Consider the following 21,189-nt stretch of genomic DNA (forward strand, 5'->3'; position numbering starts at 1 on the left):
TTGTCTGATTCATGAACTGCTTTTTGAAAATCTAAAAATGGTTCATGAATTGCTTGGGAGTTGGCAAAAATTAATAATAATGAGCCCATTTTGAGTACACTGAAATGAACTGATTATCACTGCAAGCTGTTGCTAATTTGGATTCTTGATGGCAAGAAAGGGTTCTACAGGAGCCTTTTCATTCGCAAGTAGGGCAGATTTCATGGTGGGGCAAAGAAAACACTTTTGTAACCTTTACCTCTATGTTCCCTTTCGGGATTATGGGATAAGGTGTAGGAAAAAATAGAACTGCTATCGACACTGGTTTTTTAAAATTATTATTTAATCACAGAGAAAATGATATATCCCGTAGGCCAGTGTAAACAAGCAAAAAAAGTGCAGCCCTGTCACTTAATCCAAGAATAGAGATAAGTATCTTTGTGAATACTAGAAGATTATGTTCTGCAAAATAAGCATGACTATATCTGGTTATTTTATCTTGATTTATTATCCAGCTCTTGTTAGTTTTGCTCATATCACTTTCTCATCATTTTCTCCTGAACTGTCAAAGCTGTTAGTTTCAGCATCATCCTTAAACTCATATGTATGTTATGTATTACTAATATAATATCTTATACATTATATTTTATGTGGATATATACATATAAAATAAGCATTCTATTTGCTTATCATTCATAAACATAATTAAGCAAAGCAAAGATTGGTGGACCATAGATATTGTTAATCTATCAGAAATTATATTTACTAAAATGCCAGAGATTTGGGGGGCATAATTTGGGAAAATAAAAAGCAAATACAAAACAAATATAAAATGAAAAAGAAAATGTATACCTGCCTCCACTTAAACCTGTGAAATCAAATAAAGTGTGACTTTTACAGTAATCATACACCTGTAACTATGTTTTGTTTTAAAACCAAATAAGTAGTCTCTGAATGCAAAATCCTACGAATATAAAATAATTATGAAAAATGTAATTTGACTTCCCACAGTTGAATACACAATGATTTGAGCTACTGTTATTTGGAGTTGATGAGCAAGTACAAAATACTACAAAATAATTAAATAAATAATATTTAGAGAGATCACAATATCCCTCAGCTCCTCTTGGCCAAGCTATACCTTAGCCAGTTACAAATGGAGGTCCATTACAATCTTATACAGTGATGGAAAGTTGTATTTAATGTCACATGTAGAGTTCTGCTTCATTCTGCAATAAAACAGATACTCTCTACATTGCGCTCCTTCAAATTTTCTTTAGATCATTTATTTTCTAAATCAAAGCCAAGAAGCAGAACAGCATGTGGAAAATAGTAAAAGCTTCTTTGACAATGTGTAGGGTAGCCAAAATTAACCATAGTTTAAAAGTTTTAATAAACATCTAGCAGAAAACACATTTCCCTATCATATTAAAGAAATCACAGAATTAAATATATTAAGTAAAACAAGAAATGCCTGTAGAAAATGTCACTGGGATAGGAAACAGCAGAGAGTTCTTGGATTAGAAATAGTACCTTTATTTGGAGTTGAGTAAAAAATAGACATAAGGATCTTAGTCCTGGCAAAACAATTTAAATCTTTATTTATTTATTTTTTTGGTATCTGAGGATTACTGAATCCAGAAACCCTCCCAGAAATCCAAATTTAGACCAGGTAGTGTTTCACTATCTCCTACAGGATGTGTAAATGCCAAATCATGTTAGAGTTTAATGCAGAAAACCATTTTATTCTCAATGAAAAATTTAAGTGTGAAAGGAAACCAGAAATATCACACCATGTACAAAGTTTAAAATAATTTCACAGTACTTCTAAAAAGAATTGATTTAATAATTTATAAAAAAATAAAAACCTTTGAGAACCATGAGCATATTCATTAATTTGAAAAACCTGCCAGGCATGGTGGCGCATGCTTGTAATCCCAGCACTTGGGAGGCTGAGGCAGGAAGATCACTGCAAGTTCAAGACCAGTCTGGGATACAAAGTGAGGTCAAAGCAAGCCTGAACTGTATAGTGAGGCCCTGTCTCAAAAAAAGAAAAAAAAATACAAAAATGAAAAACCTGAATATATTGACATATTAAACTAAAGGTCAGACCATTCCAACTTTATATTAGTACACTGGACTTTACCACCAGACAAAACAATGGGGGAAAAATGAAAAGAAGGATTTGATAATTTTGGTTTCTTTATTCTGCTTTCCACTATCTGCTGGAAACAGCCTTCAAATCTTCGTTATTCAACTCATTTTCTCCTGTGGGATTTCCTTCGACCATCCCCTCCCTCCAAAAAAGATAGAGAAACAACTATAGGAAAATTGAGGTATTATAGAGAGAAAAATACTTAACTACATATTAAAAGAAAAAATTTACTGCAGTGTTAAAATGAATTTATTGATACAATACTGAATGGTCATACTTATGCATTCTGTCTTTTAGAAGCTGAGATGTACACATTTGAGAAGGTCTACCACTGTTTGATGTGTGCAGCTAGGGTGGTACCTAGGAAAGAAAGGTAATATGAAGCTAGCTATAATATTTCGGCTTCGAGTCATACTGAGTAGGCTGGCAGATTCCTGGAGCACTTCAAATAGAATTTCTGGGGATGGAGGTAGGGATATCCAGGAAGAAACAGAAAAGCAATGGAAAATCTCATTGTAGTGTTTTGAGTGGCTACAGTTCAAGCAAAATATAATTTCTTTTTTTTTTTAACGTTTTAGCATTTTTTTATTTTAAAGAGAATAGTACATGAGAAACAAACAAACAAAAAAATAGAACAGTAGCAGCATGCCAGTATCACGAACATAAACAAATCAAAGCAAAAACATTCAAAGTGATACAGGGTCTCAAGACAAATTAATACAAATCAGCAGTGGTTGTTACGTTGTATACCGCTATCCTCAACTACATTCCTCAGATTATCAGATGTAAGAATGAAAGATTGCTATAACCATTAAAGAGATTAAGAAAATAATTCTTCAATAAAACACTAGAGATATTAGAGAGTTTCACTAGACAAGATGGTAGGAGTTCACCATTGTAATTCCATTGCATATTGTTACCTTCAAATCAGTTGTTCAGATCACCAGACACCAGCATGCAAAATCGATCAGAACCTAAAAAATTGTGAACATTAACTGTTCATTTCAATACACCATCAGACAACAGCAATACAGTCATCACAGCTATTCATATATATATATAATGAAGAAGATATAAAAATCCTGAATAACTCAATATCAGCCAGCAAAACTGAGAATGTAATTAAAAACTTGCCAATGAAGAAAAGCTCGGTCCTGATGGATTCACAGCTTATTTCTACAAGCATCTTAGGGAAGATTTAACACCAATTCTTCTCAAACTCTTTAATGAAATTGAAAGGGAAGGAATTCTACCAACTCATTCCTGGAGGCAAGTATTACTCTGATACCAAAACCAGAGAAAGACCCAACCAAGAAAGAGAACTACAGACCAATCTCCCTAATGAATATAGATGCAAAAATTCTCAATAAAATACGAGCAAATAGAATACAGCAAAACATATTTTCAAAGAACCCTTTCCTGTGGCATCATTCTTTTCATCGTCTCTTCATTTTGTATCCATGTTCTCATGCTCACGCTTCCGCTGATTCTGACTCTTCCCTGTATCTGAACATTCTTCATATGAAGGGACAAACTTGCCCACTTGTACTGGATTGAGCAAAGCCACAAGCCAAATCATACCTGCGCTTTGTTTTCTATGCAGCCTGTGAGCTAATGAAGAGTATTCCATTATCAAATAAGGCATGAGAGTATTATATGATATTCAGATTTACACCCTATGATGTCTTATTGGAATAAAGCCTTTTTACTCCATGAGAATTTGTCCCCAGATGCTTTTGCATTATACAGGCAGCGTTAAATAGTTGCTCCAGAAGCTGTGTGGCCTTCAAAGCCTAAAAAACATTCCTGACCTTGTGAAGAAAAATATGTGCTGACTCTTACAGGGAGCAAAGTGAAAAGCACCTTAGTTAGTATTAGCAATGTTCTATGCTGCTTGCTTATTTCAGGAATTGGTAGCAATAGTCTTCGGATAGCTTCTGATAGAAATCTTGCTGTTTCTCTTTTTCAAGTTTCTGAATCAAGGTGACTCTTTTGGATTATAGCATGTTCAGATATGAAGCACCATCAATGACAAAGAAGAGATAATAAAATAGCTACTTTTTTTTACTATATCTTTACTTTTAAAGTTAGAAAATATTCCGAATATCTATTTTTCCTGCTTCCAAACAAACTTTTACAGGTTAAATAAGATAGATTCTTATACTCTTTGTCTACTCTTTGTTCTGAAATCCAAAAACGTTTGCCCTGAATTCTCTTAAATAGAATCTGACTTAAACTGATTTGAGTTCTTTGCTTCTTTATCTATCTCATTTAAGTTTTGCTTCTACAGAGATTTTATTGTGTTCATAAAAAGCTTAAGAGAATGTCACAGATATGAAATATGAACTATTTTGTCTCCCCAAATTCTGAAAAATCATATACCAGATCCATCTGGTCTCAAGAACTTCATATTGTGACCTTGTAGAATTATGTCTTCCCTATCCATCTTCATACTATATTTATAATACCAATAAATAACATACCAGTCACCCAGTTGTGATTATTGAAAAATAAATGTAGAACTACTCCTTGACAGCTCTACAATTATCATGTTGTCCAAGCTCTGACTTTTCTCGTCTGGTTACTGCAGTATCCTACAGACTACCAGTCCTTCCTCTAGTCTTAAATTCTACGTAGTAGATTTTGTATTGACAACAAGGGTGAACGTTAAAAAAACCATATCTTCTAGGTCACAACTGTGGTCAAAGCCTTCAGTGACTTTCTATTACATTTAACACTAAACTTATTAGACACTCTAAGACCCCATCGAATTCCCCTTGAGCTGGCTACTGCCTAAGCATCTATATCACCGTGCTTTGCTTATCAGCTAATTCTGTCATACCCCTCTTGCTCATTTTTGTCTCAATTATTTGGACCTGAAGTATATACTTCTTAGAAATTTTTTTCTAAGCATTTCCTATGACTCCTTCTCAGTAATGTTACAGTTATGTTCAAATACATGATGAAGGGAAACGTTTTTGATTATTTTATTCAAATACCTTCTCAAGCCTGCTGTCACTCTCTTCTCTCATTCATAGGTTTTTTGTGTAGGTCTATGGCTATCATGCTCTTTTACAATTTCATCACCTAACCTTAAGCCTGACACATAGACTTTTTAACAAAAGAAAGCTCACTAGATGAGAAGCAGGAAACCTGGGTTCAAAGGAAGTTGTGTAGCCTCCTTGACTTCTGTGTCTTCACCCTAAATAAAAAACTTTACCCATATGTCTTTGCATTCCTTAAAAATTCTCAATTTCCAAGGGTTTTCCTGTCACTCTTTTTTCTCCTCTGGTCTATTATATACATTTTGAAATTAAACTTCAAAAGTTATATTTCAAGCATTTCATTTTCTATTATACTCCCTCATGAACTAATGTTACAGTACCATTTTAAAGTATGTACTATAATTAAGCACTACTTCTTTTCCAGTTGAATTTCTTACCACCACAGTACAAAGGCTTTCCAACACATTCAGTCAAATTGCTCTACACATGATCATTTTGTTTCCTTTTTTATTAATTGTTCCTCTTTTATTAATTGTGTCTTATCAAGCCATCAAAATCCTATCTCTGAAAGCTCAGCTAGTATCTTACTTTTTATGGAATGCTAAAAACCCAAAGGAAATATGCAAAAAGTGAAGCAGTAGGTTGCCACTCATAAACCAATAAAGCAGATAAAATGAAATAATGAAACAATTTGTATACCTGAACAACTTTCTTTAAACACTATTCATAATCACTAAGATATGGAATCAACCTAGGTATGCATCAATAGATGAAGGGTTAAAGAATCTTATTCAGCCATACAGAAAAATGAAATCTTGACATTGGTAATAAAGAGGATGGAACTAGAGACATCATACTAAATGAGAAGGCCGGACACAAAAAGAGAAGGACTTCACATTCTCACTCGTGTGTAGAACCTGAAATAATCAACCTGAATATGGAAGAGGGTTTGCTAGCTGCAGGGAAAGGAGAAGATGGCGTGGAATGTGAGGCTGGATTTCATCAATTTAGAAATGTGTTGAAATGTCACACTGAACCCTAATAATATGTATAATTAATACATGATAATAAAACGTTTTAAAAACACAAAAAAAGAGAAAAAAGATACATGGAAAATAAGAAACAGGGCAAGTGGAAAGCACTTAGGAAATAATAAATTTAAGCCAAGAATACAAAGAATAACATTAAATGCAAACAGTTTAAGCAGTTCAAATAAATGACAAACATTATCAGGTGGATAAAAAGCAACATCCAAATATAGGGTACTTACAAGAAATTCAGTTTAAATATGAAAACTCCGAAAGGATGAAGTGGTACATGGTACACTATCAGTAGGAAGGAAATGAAGGTGAAGTGACCATATTACTATTAGTGAACGGAGATATAAGAACAAGGATGAGATACAAAGATAAAGAGTGATATAAACACTGTGTGTTGATTGTTGAAACAGAACCATCTTCTTCCTCTGTAACTAACAACTGAGCTTAAAAATGAGTGTTATGGTTTGTGTCCCAAAGCCTCATGCAGTCATGGAGCAGGCTTCTAGAGTTTTCATTATTCGTGGTCCAATGCTGGGAATATGGGTATGATGCTACACCCACCCTGGGGCAGGAAGTCTGCATACAATATAAGGGAGGGAGAGAGGCTTGCTCTCCCACCTGCTCCTCCCTTTTGCTCTTGCTGCTTTTGCTGTTTTCTGCCACCATGAGCTGTTGCCCTCTGCCATGTGCCAGCCTGCCTTGGAGCCAGCTGAGTATGGACTGAAACCTCCACAAACTATGAGCTAAGCAAATCTTTCTCTCTTTAATTTGAGTGTCAGGTATTCTGTCTCAGCAATGACAGAAAAGTAAACAAGACAATGAGTGACACCAAAATTGATAGGATTTTAAAAAGAATAAGACAAATCCATAGTTGTACTCAGAAATTTAACAGATGTATCTCAAAAAATGATATAACATATAGACTGAAAGACAACAAATATAAAGACTTGAACATGTACTAACAAAAATGAAATGGCATTTATAGAATGCCACCAAAGTAAAAATTTTTTCAAGTACATGTGAAACATTTACTGAAATACTTCATATTGCAGAGCACAAAATAAGTCTCAATACATTTAAGAAAATCCAAATAATATGAAATTGGTCCTGTGAACATAATGTTACAAAATTTAAAATCAGTAAGTAAAAGATATCTGGAAAAAAATCACCAAATATTGGAAACTACATAAAATTTTATTCTAATTTTTTCATTAGTGAACAAAATCATGAAATATCTTGAACTAAAAGAAATTTAAATCATATAAAATTTGTTGGGATACAGTAGCAATACTAACAGGTGAAGAGCCGCTTTAAAATGATGACCTGAATTCCACGTTTTGAAAGTAGAAAAGAGGAAATTAGTCTCCAAATTGATAGTTAATCTTCATCTCTTGCTTCATAAGAGATGAAGCAAAGGAAATAGAAAATATATAATGAAAAATCCATGAGGTCAAAGCCGGAATTGTTTTGAGATAATCAGTAAAATTGTAAGTTTCTAAATATCAGAAAAAATAAGCAATCAGGAACAAAGAGAGAAGATAAAAATGACCAATATGAGGAATGAAAAACTTAACTGAAACTTAAAACTTGAAACTTAACTGATATTGCAATGTTTGGAATTCATGGAGTCAGGTGATTTTTCAGGTTTTCTGTAGTTGACTTAATGCCCTGATAATATTCTTTAAGTAAAAACAGGTGTCTTCTTTGAGGAAAAAATACCTCTAGAGGGGCTGGGGATTTAGCTCAGCGGCAAAGCGCCTGCCTGGCAAGCACAAGGTCGTGAGTTTGGTTCCCGGTACCGGAGAAAAACCAAACAAACAAACAAACAAACAAAAAAATACCTCTAGAAAGAAAAGGAAATGCTAGAAAGAAAGGACCATGTACTTCTCCGGTTAATAGTGAATTTGGTTTTCTAGCCAATATTTAACATCAGTTGCCATGTAAAGAAGTCACATTTTACTTCCAGGCCAGCCAACATCTCCATTTTTCAAGGTCCTACTGCAGAACCACAGTAAATATTGATCATTTAAGCTGTAGAAGTTCCAATTATTTTAATTGCTAAAATGAACACATATTACTTCTTTTTCTTAGCAGGCAATTGTGGAAGGGTCAAAGAGAAAACATATGTAAAATCTTCCCAAATTTGAAGCAATCAATAAATGTTACTTTTATTCTCAGAGTCTAGCTAATTTTAAATATCTTCTGAATACTTCCTAAGTGTATCACCGAGATGAGAAATCATAAGGCTGGAATGGCTCAAATACATTGTCAACTTTTTAAACAACAAATGATATGCGACTATAGCATGTCAGATATGCAAAGTCCCAGGAATATTGTAGTAGACACAAATATATGTGATCTTTGCACTGAGTGACACTCCCACCCTATTTTATATTTCATTTTGAGAAAGGTTTGCACTGCCTTGCCTATGCTGAACTTAAAATTGTGATCCTCCTGTCTGAAGCTCTCTGGGTGTTGAGATTACAGGGGTATACCACTACACTCAGATGAAATACACAATTTTGTTTTTAAAACACTGAGAATTTTGTCTTGCATATTGAACTTTTATTTTTAGTTAAGTTGTCTTGAAGAGTATTCCATGTGTGAATGTATAAAATACTTAACACAACATCTCTTTTTAAATGCTTCATAATTTACAATGTGAATGCACTTGGGTGTTCTAGTTATAGGTCCTCCTTCTGTTATAGGCACAATTTATTATTGTTGTTTGTTTTACTTCCTACTAGATAATAGTGTACAACATTCACTCATTTTTCTATCAGTTGCACAACTACAGGTCTAAAACTGTATTCTGTAAATATCAATGCCAAGAATAAAATATATCATCCAAGAATTACTTACAATAACAAAAATATTGTGACACCTTACATGTTCTTGAATTCCTCATATAAATTGAGAAAAAGTTTTTATTACTATAGTTTATTAAAGCAGCGAGGGAATTTTTTTGGACCATATTGGCAAAAAAGAGCTATATTGCACACAGGTTTGGAGATTTTAAAAATAAAACTTACATATATACTTGGAAGACTGTAAAATCACAGGTACCTTGAACATGAGCCCAGAAAAGGAATTCCACTAGTAGTTCTGAAATCAGAGAAGAAATTCTAATTAGAAATTTGCTGCTTCTAGTTTAGTGCATGGTGAAAGACATGGGTAAAGTTTTAATCTTTGCCATGTGGAAAGCCAGTTTTTCCAGCACCATTTATTAAAGAGGCTATCCTTCCAGTGAAGGTGTTTGGCTACTTCGTCAAAGATAAGGTGGCTGAATGTGTTTGTAGATGTTTCTGCATCCTCTAGTCTGTTCCACTGATCCTCAGGTTGGCATTTGTTATGTTTTGTTTTTGGCAGTATCATGCTTTTTCTTATGACAATAACTTTGTAATATAATTTCAAGTCAGAGATTGTGACGCACCCTGTCTTGCCTTTGTTGCTCAGAACTACAGTTGCTATTCGGGTCTCTGTTGTTCCAAATGAATTTTAGGATTGTTTTCTCTAATCTATGAGATATGATGTTGGTATTTTGATCAGGGTTGTATTAAATCTGTACAAAAGTTTTGAAAGGATGGCCATTTTCACTACATTGGTTCTTCTTATTAAATCTGCTTGAAGATAGAATAGGTAGAACTCTTGAAGTCATTGTTGTAGGCAAAAACTTTATGAACAACAACTTGACTACACTGGGAATACCCCCCAAAATCAACATCTGGGATCTTATCTTATTGCAAAGCTTTTGCACAGCAAAATAAACCACCAACAAAGTGAAGAGCTAACCCACAGAGTGGGAAAAAAGTATTTGCCAACTGTTCCTCAGACAAAAGACTAATATCTATAATATATAAAGAACTCAAAATAATCAGATCTCCCAAATTTAAAGACCCTATCTAAAATTGGGTATTTGAAATGAATAGGTAGTTCTCAGATGAAGAAGTAAATTGGAAAATAAAGACATGAAAAAATATTCAGTATAACTGGTTGCTCAAGAGATGCAAATTAAAACAATTCTGAGATACCATCTCACTCCAGAAAGAATAGTTGTCATCAAGAAATCAACTAATGGAGGGGCTGTGAGGAGAAACGATCCCTTCTCCACTGTTAGTGGAGGTGTAGACTGGTGCAACCACTGGGAAATCAGAGTGGAAATTTCTCAAAAATCTGGGACTAGAGGTTCCATTTGACCCAGTTATACCTTTTCTTGGTATCTTTCCAAAAGAATTAAAAGCTTCATTCCATAGCAATATATGCTCACCTATGTTCATATTGGCATAGTTTGTAAGATTTGAATCTTGGAAATAACCCAATTGCCCATCAGAAGATGTGTTCTTTTATATAATGGAATACTATTCTGCCCTAAATGAGGATGCAGCATTTATAGGTAAATAGATGCACCTTGAGAACTATGCTTTTAAGTGAATTAGATTGAATACACATATTCAAATATTGCATGGTTTCTCTAGTGAAGAAACGGAAAAAATAAATAGGGATCAAAATATATAATAGATGTTGGGAAATGTGAAGAAAATGTTCAAATGAAAAGGGGATCAAGAAAGGGAAAGAAGGAAGAATAAAAAGCATAGAAGGAAAAAAATGGAAACAAAGATTTTGTAAATAAGGAGAGGAAGAGGGAAGAAAAGGAGGGTAGGGGAATAGGAATAAGAGAATCAAGTTAGAGCATGCACAGGTACAAATTCTCTATAATGAGTGTTATTTTTATGTATGTCTAAAATGTACCAATAAAATAAAAATTTTTAAAAAGGAATTTTCTGCTAGTTTTTTTTTTGTGTGTGTGTGTGTTGTATGTCTGTGATTTTTAAGGTTCTAAAGCTAAATATACTTCTTTGGTAAGGAGATTTGCAAAAATAGTTAATTGAGTCATTAGCTGGATCAAAAAAGCACAAGGAAAAATAAAATTTATTTTTTTTTTCAGACAGGGTCTCACTGTGTAGTGAGACCTTCAAGGCTGGCCTTGAACTTTCTTATGTTGCTCAGGCTGGCCTCAAACTCACAGCAATCCACCTGTCTCAGCCTCCCAATTACAGGGATTACTGACATGCACCACCACACCTGGCTTAAAATCTATTTTCAAATGATAAAATCAAACAATAAAAAATAAACCTTATTATTGACTGATTGAATGAACAGTAAATGCTCAAAAGAAAGTATTAACATTTCAGTATTAACATTACTGTTACCTAGTGTTTTGATTTCTTGACCTGAAACGACAGATAAGATTGTCTAAGACTTGAAATTCACAGAGGAAAGATTTTTTTGGCCAAAATTTGTGATGGAAATTTTCTCAATCACATAGAGGCAAGCTTGTGATACTAATCCTACGGTGGTATTTAGGAATCAATTTAGAAAGTGATATTTACATGTATTATAGATATCCATGTGTTGTTATTTGTGTGATTGTTGAGTTATTCTATAGCTTTAGAAACTTTGTTAGTCACCCCATTTTAGTAATACTTTGATTGACACTAGTTTGGTAAATAATGCTCAATAACTATGCATGATGAAATAATGAAACGGCACAAATCTGGGATAGGTAGTAGACAGAACAATGTGACAGCATGTGATGTGTTCAGAAAAAGCTATATTTCAAAGGGAGAATGAAATAAAACAAATACTTCACACTCTGCGAAATATAGGGAAGAATGTTATCTTTCCTTCAGCTCTTTGGATTGGGATTCTAAGAATGTTCAATTTACCCTAAAAGGAAAGGTAACCTTAACATTCAGGAGATTTATAGATACTAACTACATTAACTAAACTTTAGATTTGCTGTATTATAGCTTTAAGAATATTTTTGGGAAGACTATGAAATCAAGCTTTTTGAGTTCTATATATGGTAATATATATTTATTAATATAAACAAATGTCACATGCATTGATACCTCAACTGGGTGTATTCTTGGACTATGACCTTTTCCCTCAAAACTGCTTATGCATTGTTCCATTGTTTTCCATCATTTATTATTGCCGAGGGAAAATGTTAGTCTAACTGGATTTTATATCCTTTAAATATAATTTGTTCTTTGCCTTGATGCTTAGGCAATATTTATTCATGAAAAATAAAATAAAACCTGCACAACACCAACACAGATCTTTTTTCTTTTCTTCTTGGTAGCCTTGCAGTCCATATCTTTGGCCTGCTTATAAACTGAAAGAAAATAAAATATGGGTTATCCTGTCTTACCCTTTCTTTTTCTCTATTTTTGAAATGAGTGGTTGGATAATACAGAACAGTTTTTTGAATAAGGAAGAACATCATAAAATCCCTTGATGACTCATATTTCTTAGAGCTCTAGTGCCTTATTTCTGTGCTTAGTCTCCCCATGTTGTCAGTGCGGTTGCTCGAAGGTGTAAAACACCTCACGAAAGTCTTGCTGAACTCGCATGTACCATGGGTCCACTGGAATCCTGGTCTCAGCTCACTGCATGCTGAAGATACTGTGTACAACTGGGCAGCAAAGAATAGCAGTGGACACACACAGCACATACATCTACTGCTCACATGCTTGCCCCATTGCCTCATCAAGTTTCCAGCTACGCAACACCAGGGCTGTTGGGAGCGGCTGAAGGTGGAAAGTAATTACACGTGCAGGACGAAGCCAGCCGGAGAACACGGGAGCTCCTCGCAGCACGTAAACAAGCCGTTGTAGCTTGTTAACTGATTGCTGGGCAGCGAGGCAGTAGTTAACCAACCTCTCGAGGGTATAAATAAATGCTCTACTGGTCTTGGGCAGTTCCCCTTCTCTGTTCAGGCAGAGAGAGGATCTCCGCCTCATCCCAGCTTTTTGTCTCGTTTATTTTTTTCCTCATTCTCACCACCGTTCCTTCCTGGGGTACGGTGAGAACTCAACGGGTCCATACACAGGGCAAAGATAAAAGTATTAATAAAAGCGACACCAAGTGCAGGGCCCTTCTGAGAAAAGGGGCCTTGTGTGACTACACAGCCATCTCTGACCCACTTATATTGTTACACATATTCTGGGCCTAATAGTTCTCTGTTTAGCAGAGCCTAATTGACCTGTTGCTTGCCTATGTCAAAATACAGAGTTAGTTCCCCTGTAAGTACACGGCTGACCAAAAATGGGCATGAACAGAGAGAGAAGGAGATAGAGAAATAAAAAGTAGAATAGCTACAAAAATGAATACCTGTAAGAGAAGCTATTATAATAGCTACTCTAGTTGTAATTCCTTATCCTTCGCATTTTACTTCATTTCATAGCGTCTGTATGTAACTGTGTGTTCCATGTTATATATGTAGTAGATGTTAGGAACAGCCTGTCCTATCTTTCCTGCACGCAATTTCGGAAATATTTTGGCACTGCAACCCAAATCCTATATTTACTTCTGCTTGTTTTATAGGCTTTTCTCTAGGTATCAAATTATTTATCCTTTGCTCAGTTGTGTCAGAGTAGATGTATAGTTCTGGTGCCTGCGTACAGGTAAACTACCTGAATAGTCTTATTTCTTTTCCCCATGGTCAGTTATTCACTGAAAATATTTTCTTGCAATCTTAAGCCACAGAGACACATGATACAAACTGCCACTGCCACTTCAGCTTCCCAGAAGATACACTGTGGCTACCAGGCAGTGTGAAAGTGGGCATTCCCAAGTCTGTTCATTGTGATTTTGCTATTTCATTGCACTTTTGATGATAACGATGACAATGCTACCTATCTGCACATTTCTACCTGCATTTCTACTTAATCTGGCTCTCTCTAGCAGGCCCACTAAGTGCCATTCCATAGGATGCTCTTTAAGTGTGCCACTTACCACATTCTGTGCTCTCCCCTTCAGACAACCTGTGCGGGTATAGCACAAACCTTTGTTGTGCTACTGAGCCCTGGGAGCAAACGCTTTTTTTGCATAGCGTGGGTCTCTTCTGCTGCATTGCCCAATCTCACTTCCTGCTCTGTTTGACAATTCAAACAAGCTCCAGGTGTGTGGGTGCCTAGGCTTTTGCTGTCTTTCTAATACAGATAGCTGCTGTGGGAACTCAGGTATGTGCTTAGACGTATTTGAAGATACGAAGACTTCAGTAGTCATGATCACCTGAATCTCTGCTTGTTCTAGTTGTTCAATTGTTCCCAAGGCAACTCTGTCTTCCTAATTAATCAGATAGCTTTTAAAAAGAGACTATTTGAAATAGTCTCAATAATAGCACTGTAGCTAGACCTATGTATGTCAAACTGAAAGAATTTCTTGAGCTTTTCTGCTGCAGTCCTGTCATAGACTTTTCTCCCATTTTAATACTCTGAATAGTTTCAATGGAAAAAGCCCTCTTTGCTATCATCCCTGAAATTACTCTCACATGTTTAAAGAGATAAAGAAAAGAAAAACTAAAGTAAAAAAAAGCATTTATTTTTGTAGATTACATTAACTTTCACTGAAAAAAAGGTAAGTAATGAGCACACCCTGCAAGCTAAAGCTTATTTACAAATTAGAATTTTACTACAAATTAGAATGAGTCTAATTCAACACAAAAGTCAGAAAATATTATTTGTGTTTAGATTTTACCTCAATTGTGTCGGCCACTTCAGTCTTCATTTTCTAATCGGCCAGAAAAAGTTTGGATATAGATAAAATACATGAAATGTGATCGAAAAGTATAGTGAATGTTTTGCTTTTTTTAAAAGAAATTATTACTGTAAAAGGCATATTGCTAAAATATTCCCCCTTTAAATACATTTATCTTATGTTTTTGCCACTTTCTGAAGCAGTACTGAAGTCGTCTTTCATGAGTGTTTTAATTGGGCTGTCCTGGCTACCTCAAGGTCCTGAATCAGTTCAAAATGTTGATCTTTAATGTTCATTTTTACCTTGTGGAAGAGCCATCAGTCGCATGATGCCAGATCTGCTGAGTAAGGTAGATGACGATATACCATAATATTTTTACAGCCTGCCTTTCCACTGAATGGCATTCTGCAGCAGCAATTGCTGTATTTTTTATCACACCTCATAAAACCACGAAAGAGGACGTCTAGAACTGCTTCATAAAGTGGCGAGAAATGTGGCATAAATGTGTTTGAAGCAAAGGGGAGTATTCTGAGAAGAATTTATAGAAAATGTGTAATGAAATAATATTTTTAATTTAAAATTTCACTGTATAGTTTGATTACACCTCATACACTATAAACAATTTATAGATATTTCTGAAGTGAAATAAAACAGCAAACAGAAAGAAATTTTTCTGGAAAATTTAATAGCACTAGCAAAGACATATAGGCAAGCGAAAGCATAAAACATGCTTTGGGAGTCTAGAACTGGATTCATGGAGATTGGGAAGGAAATTTGATATCCATCATGTGTGCCATGGCTCGCTTAACAGTTTGGAGTTTACCAGGGGAGTTTTAAGGTGTCTCTAACCAGAGCTCTGAACTACATCATCCATATATTGCTAGCTGTTTATTTCTATATTTATTTATTTTTACTTCACAGTGGCCCCTGTGCATTTACTGATTTTCATTCTTGATTTCTTTAAACCAAACATGTCCAATAATAATTTTGTTTGTCTTACTGAAGATATTTAGTGCTCATACAGCGGAAATAAAATGCAGTTTATATAATATCTTGAAGTTTTCAAAGGAGTCCCTAGAACTCAAATAAAGAGATGGGAGGTGAATATATATGTAGCTCTAACATGTATGACTCTCTGAATGTCTGACATGCACAGTAAATCAAATGCATTCTACCCACATTATACCAACATCTTTGGAAGCAAAAAATAAAAATATAATCATAGAAAATTAGAAGGAGTTGGATGCAGTTAATACCCAACACAAGTGGTCATGTATATTGGTAGAAGAGTATTAGAGACTAGAAGAATATTACGCTGTAGTTAAAGCATTTTGAGGGAAGTATGAAAAATAAAGACAGTTTTTAAACTACGATATTGTAATAAAATTGACAATCTTTAACTTTTACCAAAAATTTTAAAAATTATTTTCCAAAGTTTAATGTATACAATAAAAAATTTTTTTTAGTAACTGAAGGGAAGTAATTTAAAATGTAGTGTCAAGCTAGACATCGTTTTGTAAGAAATTGCAAAGACTTAAATAGTATTAGGTAGTTTTACTGAAGTTAATTCTTCTAATTTCCTTTTAACTATTTGTAAACATGAATGTACACACACATACACATGTACACATGTGCACACACATATTTGTACCCATACAAATACATATATATATATATATATACACACACACTTAGGAAAAAATACAAAAGCATGAAATATAAAACTCAAGTAATGTGTTGCACTATCAAAATTTATTTAATTTAAAAAGTAGTGTATAAAGCCAACAAGATAGCCAATTTACTGTAATACAAAATAAATTGCTGCCCTTTCGAATATAGTGAACTAGGAGACTCTATTATTATTCTACTTACAGGAGCAGTGTTTTATTTTGCTTTTAAATAAAGATCTCCTCTTCCCTAGGATAGCTGATTAGTGTCAGACTATTTCCAATGAGATTTGATTTGGCTCTAGGGAGGAACAAAATCACTCAGAGCAATGTCATGCTACAGACAAGTAGTCAGTGTGTCCTTGGAAACCGTTTTGCTAACTCACATTCAAAAAAATCTCGGGTTTATTATTTACTAAGGATGCTTTGATTGCAAGGCACAGCAACAAAACCAAGATTGACTTAAACATCAAAGAATGATATTGATTTCTCAGAAAGACACTGAGGTACGGTAAAAATTCAAAGGACTAGGCAACAGAACTGGGTCAACTCTTGGGATTCTGCAGGTTCACAATTGGAAGTTTGTGTTAGAACCTCTGCCTTTTTGAATGTTTGAATGTGATGGGGATATGGCTACAGGTATGTTAGAGAATATATTATTGTCTTAGTGACAAAGTGAAAAAGAATTCTTTCCCCTTGTATCTAGTAGAAAAAGTTAACAGGTAAGGACACTTACTGGTTCTGCATGGATGAAGGTTAATATTTGAACAAATTTTAGAGAATCAGTGTGAATTATTCTTTTTATTTCTACTCATTATGTAGTTATCCAATAAACAGAGAATTGGGTTCTTTTACCAAAAAAAAAAAAAAAAAAAAGACAGAAAAAAAAAGGTTTGACAAGACAGAAACTGCACCTTACCAATCAGATACATGGAACTCATCTCATAGGTCTTAGCCACCTTCTTGTCTCCATTCCCAAATATGTGACACTTATCCCACCACTTAAAGGAGAAGAGGTTTATTTTGGCCCCTACTTTCAGTCCATGTCTACTGGACTCAAGGTAGGATGGCATAGCAAAGAGGTAGATCAAGGTAAAAGCTGCACACATCATAGGAGCCAAGAATCAGAGAGAGGGAGGATGTGGGAAAGGAGATAAGACCATTCCCGGTCATGAGCCCATTTGACCTGCTTCTTCCAAGCATGCCCAATCTCTGGACAGCACATTTAGCAATAAACGCATCAGGGGACTGATCGATCCATCCATGAGTTAGGGACCCTGAGATCTAATTACCTCCCACAAAGCCTCACCTCTGTGTGCATGAGGCTGGAGGACATTCTCCATCTGGAGCAGAACACTCCATAAGACATTTCATAAGTGGCCTTGATAGATACTTGAGCATCTTAATTGTATATCCAAAACGATGTTCATTATTGTATTCCCTCTTCCCACACAACTCACATCTCCTGTCTGTTTCCTGTGGTGTTTTTTGCAAACAAACAAACAAATTCTCACCCAGTCACTTAGTTGTTTTGAGCTTCAGTTCCAAAACAGGAACATTAGTGCCCATTAAGCAAGGGGTCCTCCATTAATGTGTTTTACTGGCTTGAGCTAAATAAGTACATATGGCATTAACTAAAACGCCTGCCACAGAACAGAATTAATGACAGTTTAGATCTCTTCTAGTCCATTTGCTGCTTTATAAACAATACATTACCTAGGCATGGTGGTGTACACCTGTGATCCTAGCACTTGGGAGGCTGAGGCAGGAGGATCACTGTGAGTTCAAGGGTAACCCAGACTACATAGCAAGACCCTGTCTCAAAAACAAACAAAAAAAGTCAATATATTTTAATTGGATACATCATAATCCTCCTGCCATTACATAATTGTTACCTGCCCTTCCTCACTTAAAGTTTCTCTACTTCATTGAATGTTTTGGAACTACTTGCAGTTTCCCTAAAATACAGCACACTCCCACTTCTCGATAGGTGGTGTCACTCTGCTTGGAGTGCTGTATGTGCCACACTCCCTAACCATTTCTCTCTTAACTGATTACCAGACATAGTTCCATAACATAACTTGTGACAAGAAGCCTCTGACACACCCAGAATGAGAGTAATGTCCCCATCACACCACTGGCCTCCATTTGGTCTCCATTTCCCTACTTCCTGGTGCTTGCTATTGTCATGGCTCCATCTTAGGCATCCTTACCATTTGCTTATCATTTAGCCTTCAGTATAAAGCTGTGACCTTGCTGAGGGACAATGATCTGAGCCATGCTGTACCCCATGCTGGAGTAACAAAGTATCATGCGGTATTGGATACAACACTAGACAGACACTTTCTGGCCAACACGAATTCAATGATCCGGATTCAAATACAACATGGCATGTGTATTCTTTAAAATTAACATTTAAAAATATACATGCTAAGATAAAGTTTCTTATCAAATGACCTGTTTACAGATACTGCTTCTATCATTTGGAGGATTTGCTGTCCTGCTAAGTTAATTGTTGTCTATGTGATCATCCAACGCACCAATATATATCATTGTGACAGAAGACCCAAGTGTAGAGCCAACCATATGCTGCAAGAGATACTTGTTTCTGATGATAAATCTGACTTCATTGTCTTTTCATTCAAATTTCTGCATCCTTTCAGCAAAGTTGGTCCAGCAAAAACTGCACAAAAATTTGCTGAAATACAAATTTTATCAATTATCCTGGTAAGCTTAATCAATGAAGACAATGAAACTTGTTTGATTTAATGTGTTCTAAGTAATCTTTTCTGACTTTCAGTATATAATGATTAGAATTTCTCTGCCTAATATTACAATCCAGATTTAACCTGTGACAGATAGCAAATTCATGGTCTGTATTCCATAATATGCAACAATATTGTCAGTTTTTGATAAAATATTTTTAGTGTTGCCCAACATCAATTTTGAGTATTTCTCAATTTTCAGTGGTGATTTAAGCAGCCATAATTCTTCAGCAATCTCTACGTAATGTTCATAATACTAAATTACTAAAATCTTCTACGGTTGACAACTAAAAACATCATTACCAAAATATTTTGAGCAAGGCTTCCTCTGTTGAGGGATGTTGCATTCCCTCTCTAGTCATCAGATAGCCTCCCAAAGTGAACACTGTCAATGACAATATTCATCTGTAATCTAAGTTAGTGCATTTATTTATTTCTCAAAAGGAAATCATGATAACTCCACACTGAAGAGTTAAATTTAGTATCCATTTTCTCAGAGCTGGATTATGTTGGAAATCAATCCTCATTTTAGGGATCAAAAGTCAAGGAGAACATTTCTATAAGAGAGAAAGTAAATGGTTGATTATCACATCCGTATTCCTGTATTAATAGTCTAGGACTAGATTATGATGTCCTAATCCCTATTTTTATCACAGTTCTTCATATGAAATCCATATAAGTTTAGAAGAAGCTTTTGAATGGTTGCTATTGCATGGAAAGTCTGTTTATGTAAATAATGTGTGTCTTACTTTCCACTGATTTACAATTTTCATTGTATTCTCAAAGGAGTTCATGAAACAAAAATGTTAAGAATATTGATCAAGACTGAATTGGTAACCACAGTCTTGAAGATTGAATGATTTGGTAAAGTATAAAGACACCTTAAATATAAGATGTACAAATACATTCTCTTTATGAACTACACAGAATAATTTTTTAAAAAAATGTTTTAAGTTTTCACTGTATTAACATTGGGTCATGCTCTTAAAAATCTTACACATTCATCAGAATTACTCCTGAATATAATAATAGTCTAATCATCACTGGAGTGCAAGTTGGTTTATGGAGATTTGCATATTTGTTTTGTAAATGTTTCATGGGTGAAATTATTAATTAGCATCTAATTAATATTTGTGTTGCTGAGAACATATTTTTAAGCCTCAGAATCAAGAAAATAGAGAATAGTTAATTATCCATCTCTGATCTCTTCTTTAAAATACTTCATTGCTAAACTCAACAGTACAAAGGAGAGATTAATAAAAATAAATTTGAAATAACTTAATTGCACTCTTTTCATTTTGCCCAATTACCGAGATTCTTTAACTATTCTTTGATCCATTCTAAAACATTATTAAATAAATATTTTGTAAGCATTTAATAAGCTTGGAAAAATAAATGACAGTACTTAAAAATTATACTGAAGAATCCCCCAAAAATGTTAGAATGAAAAATATGAAATTTAAAATATAAAAACTACACCTATGGCCGGGGATATAGCTCATGGGCACAGTACCTGCCTGGAGTGAGGTCATAAGTTCAATTGCCTGTACAAAAAAAGACACCTATATGAAATATGAATTATGATGAGCAGCAAAAGTAGAGTGGGAAAAAGTGTTACAATGAAATGATTTGGATGGTTCTAGACTAGACAGTGCAGGGGCTTGCTTCACAGTACACAAAGCCTGAGGTTGAATATTCCATCACTGAGGAGCTGAGGGGTAAGGAGCAATTTGTCTACCTTTCTGTTTCTTAATTTTCTCATCCTAAAACCAGAGATGATAATAGTGAATAAAATAATGCCTTGAAGTTAAAAGGTAGTCAGCATATAAAATAAACATATTTTTGTTCTGTCTTAATTGATAAAAACTTCACATTGTATACATTAATTGTATACATTGTGACATATATTTATCAGATAATGTTTAAATCTACTTAAACATGTACAAACAGTTATAATTTTTTCATTATGAAAATATTTAGAACCTTTTCTTTTGGAGTGTACATATATATATATACATATATATACATATATAC

The sequence above is a fragment of the Chinchilla lanigera genome, unplaced genomic scaffold (assembly GCF_000276665.1).
Source record: "Chinchilla lanigera isolate Chin_1 unplaced genomic scaffold, ChiLan1.0 scaffold00008, whole genome shotgun sequence".
NCBI classification, from domain to species: domain Eukaryota; kingdom Metazoa; phylum Chordata; class Mammalia; order Rodentia; family Chinchillidae; genus Chinchilla; species Chinchilla lanigera.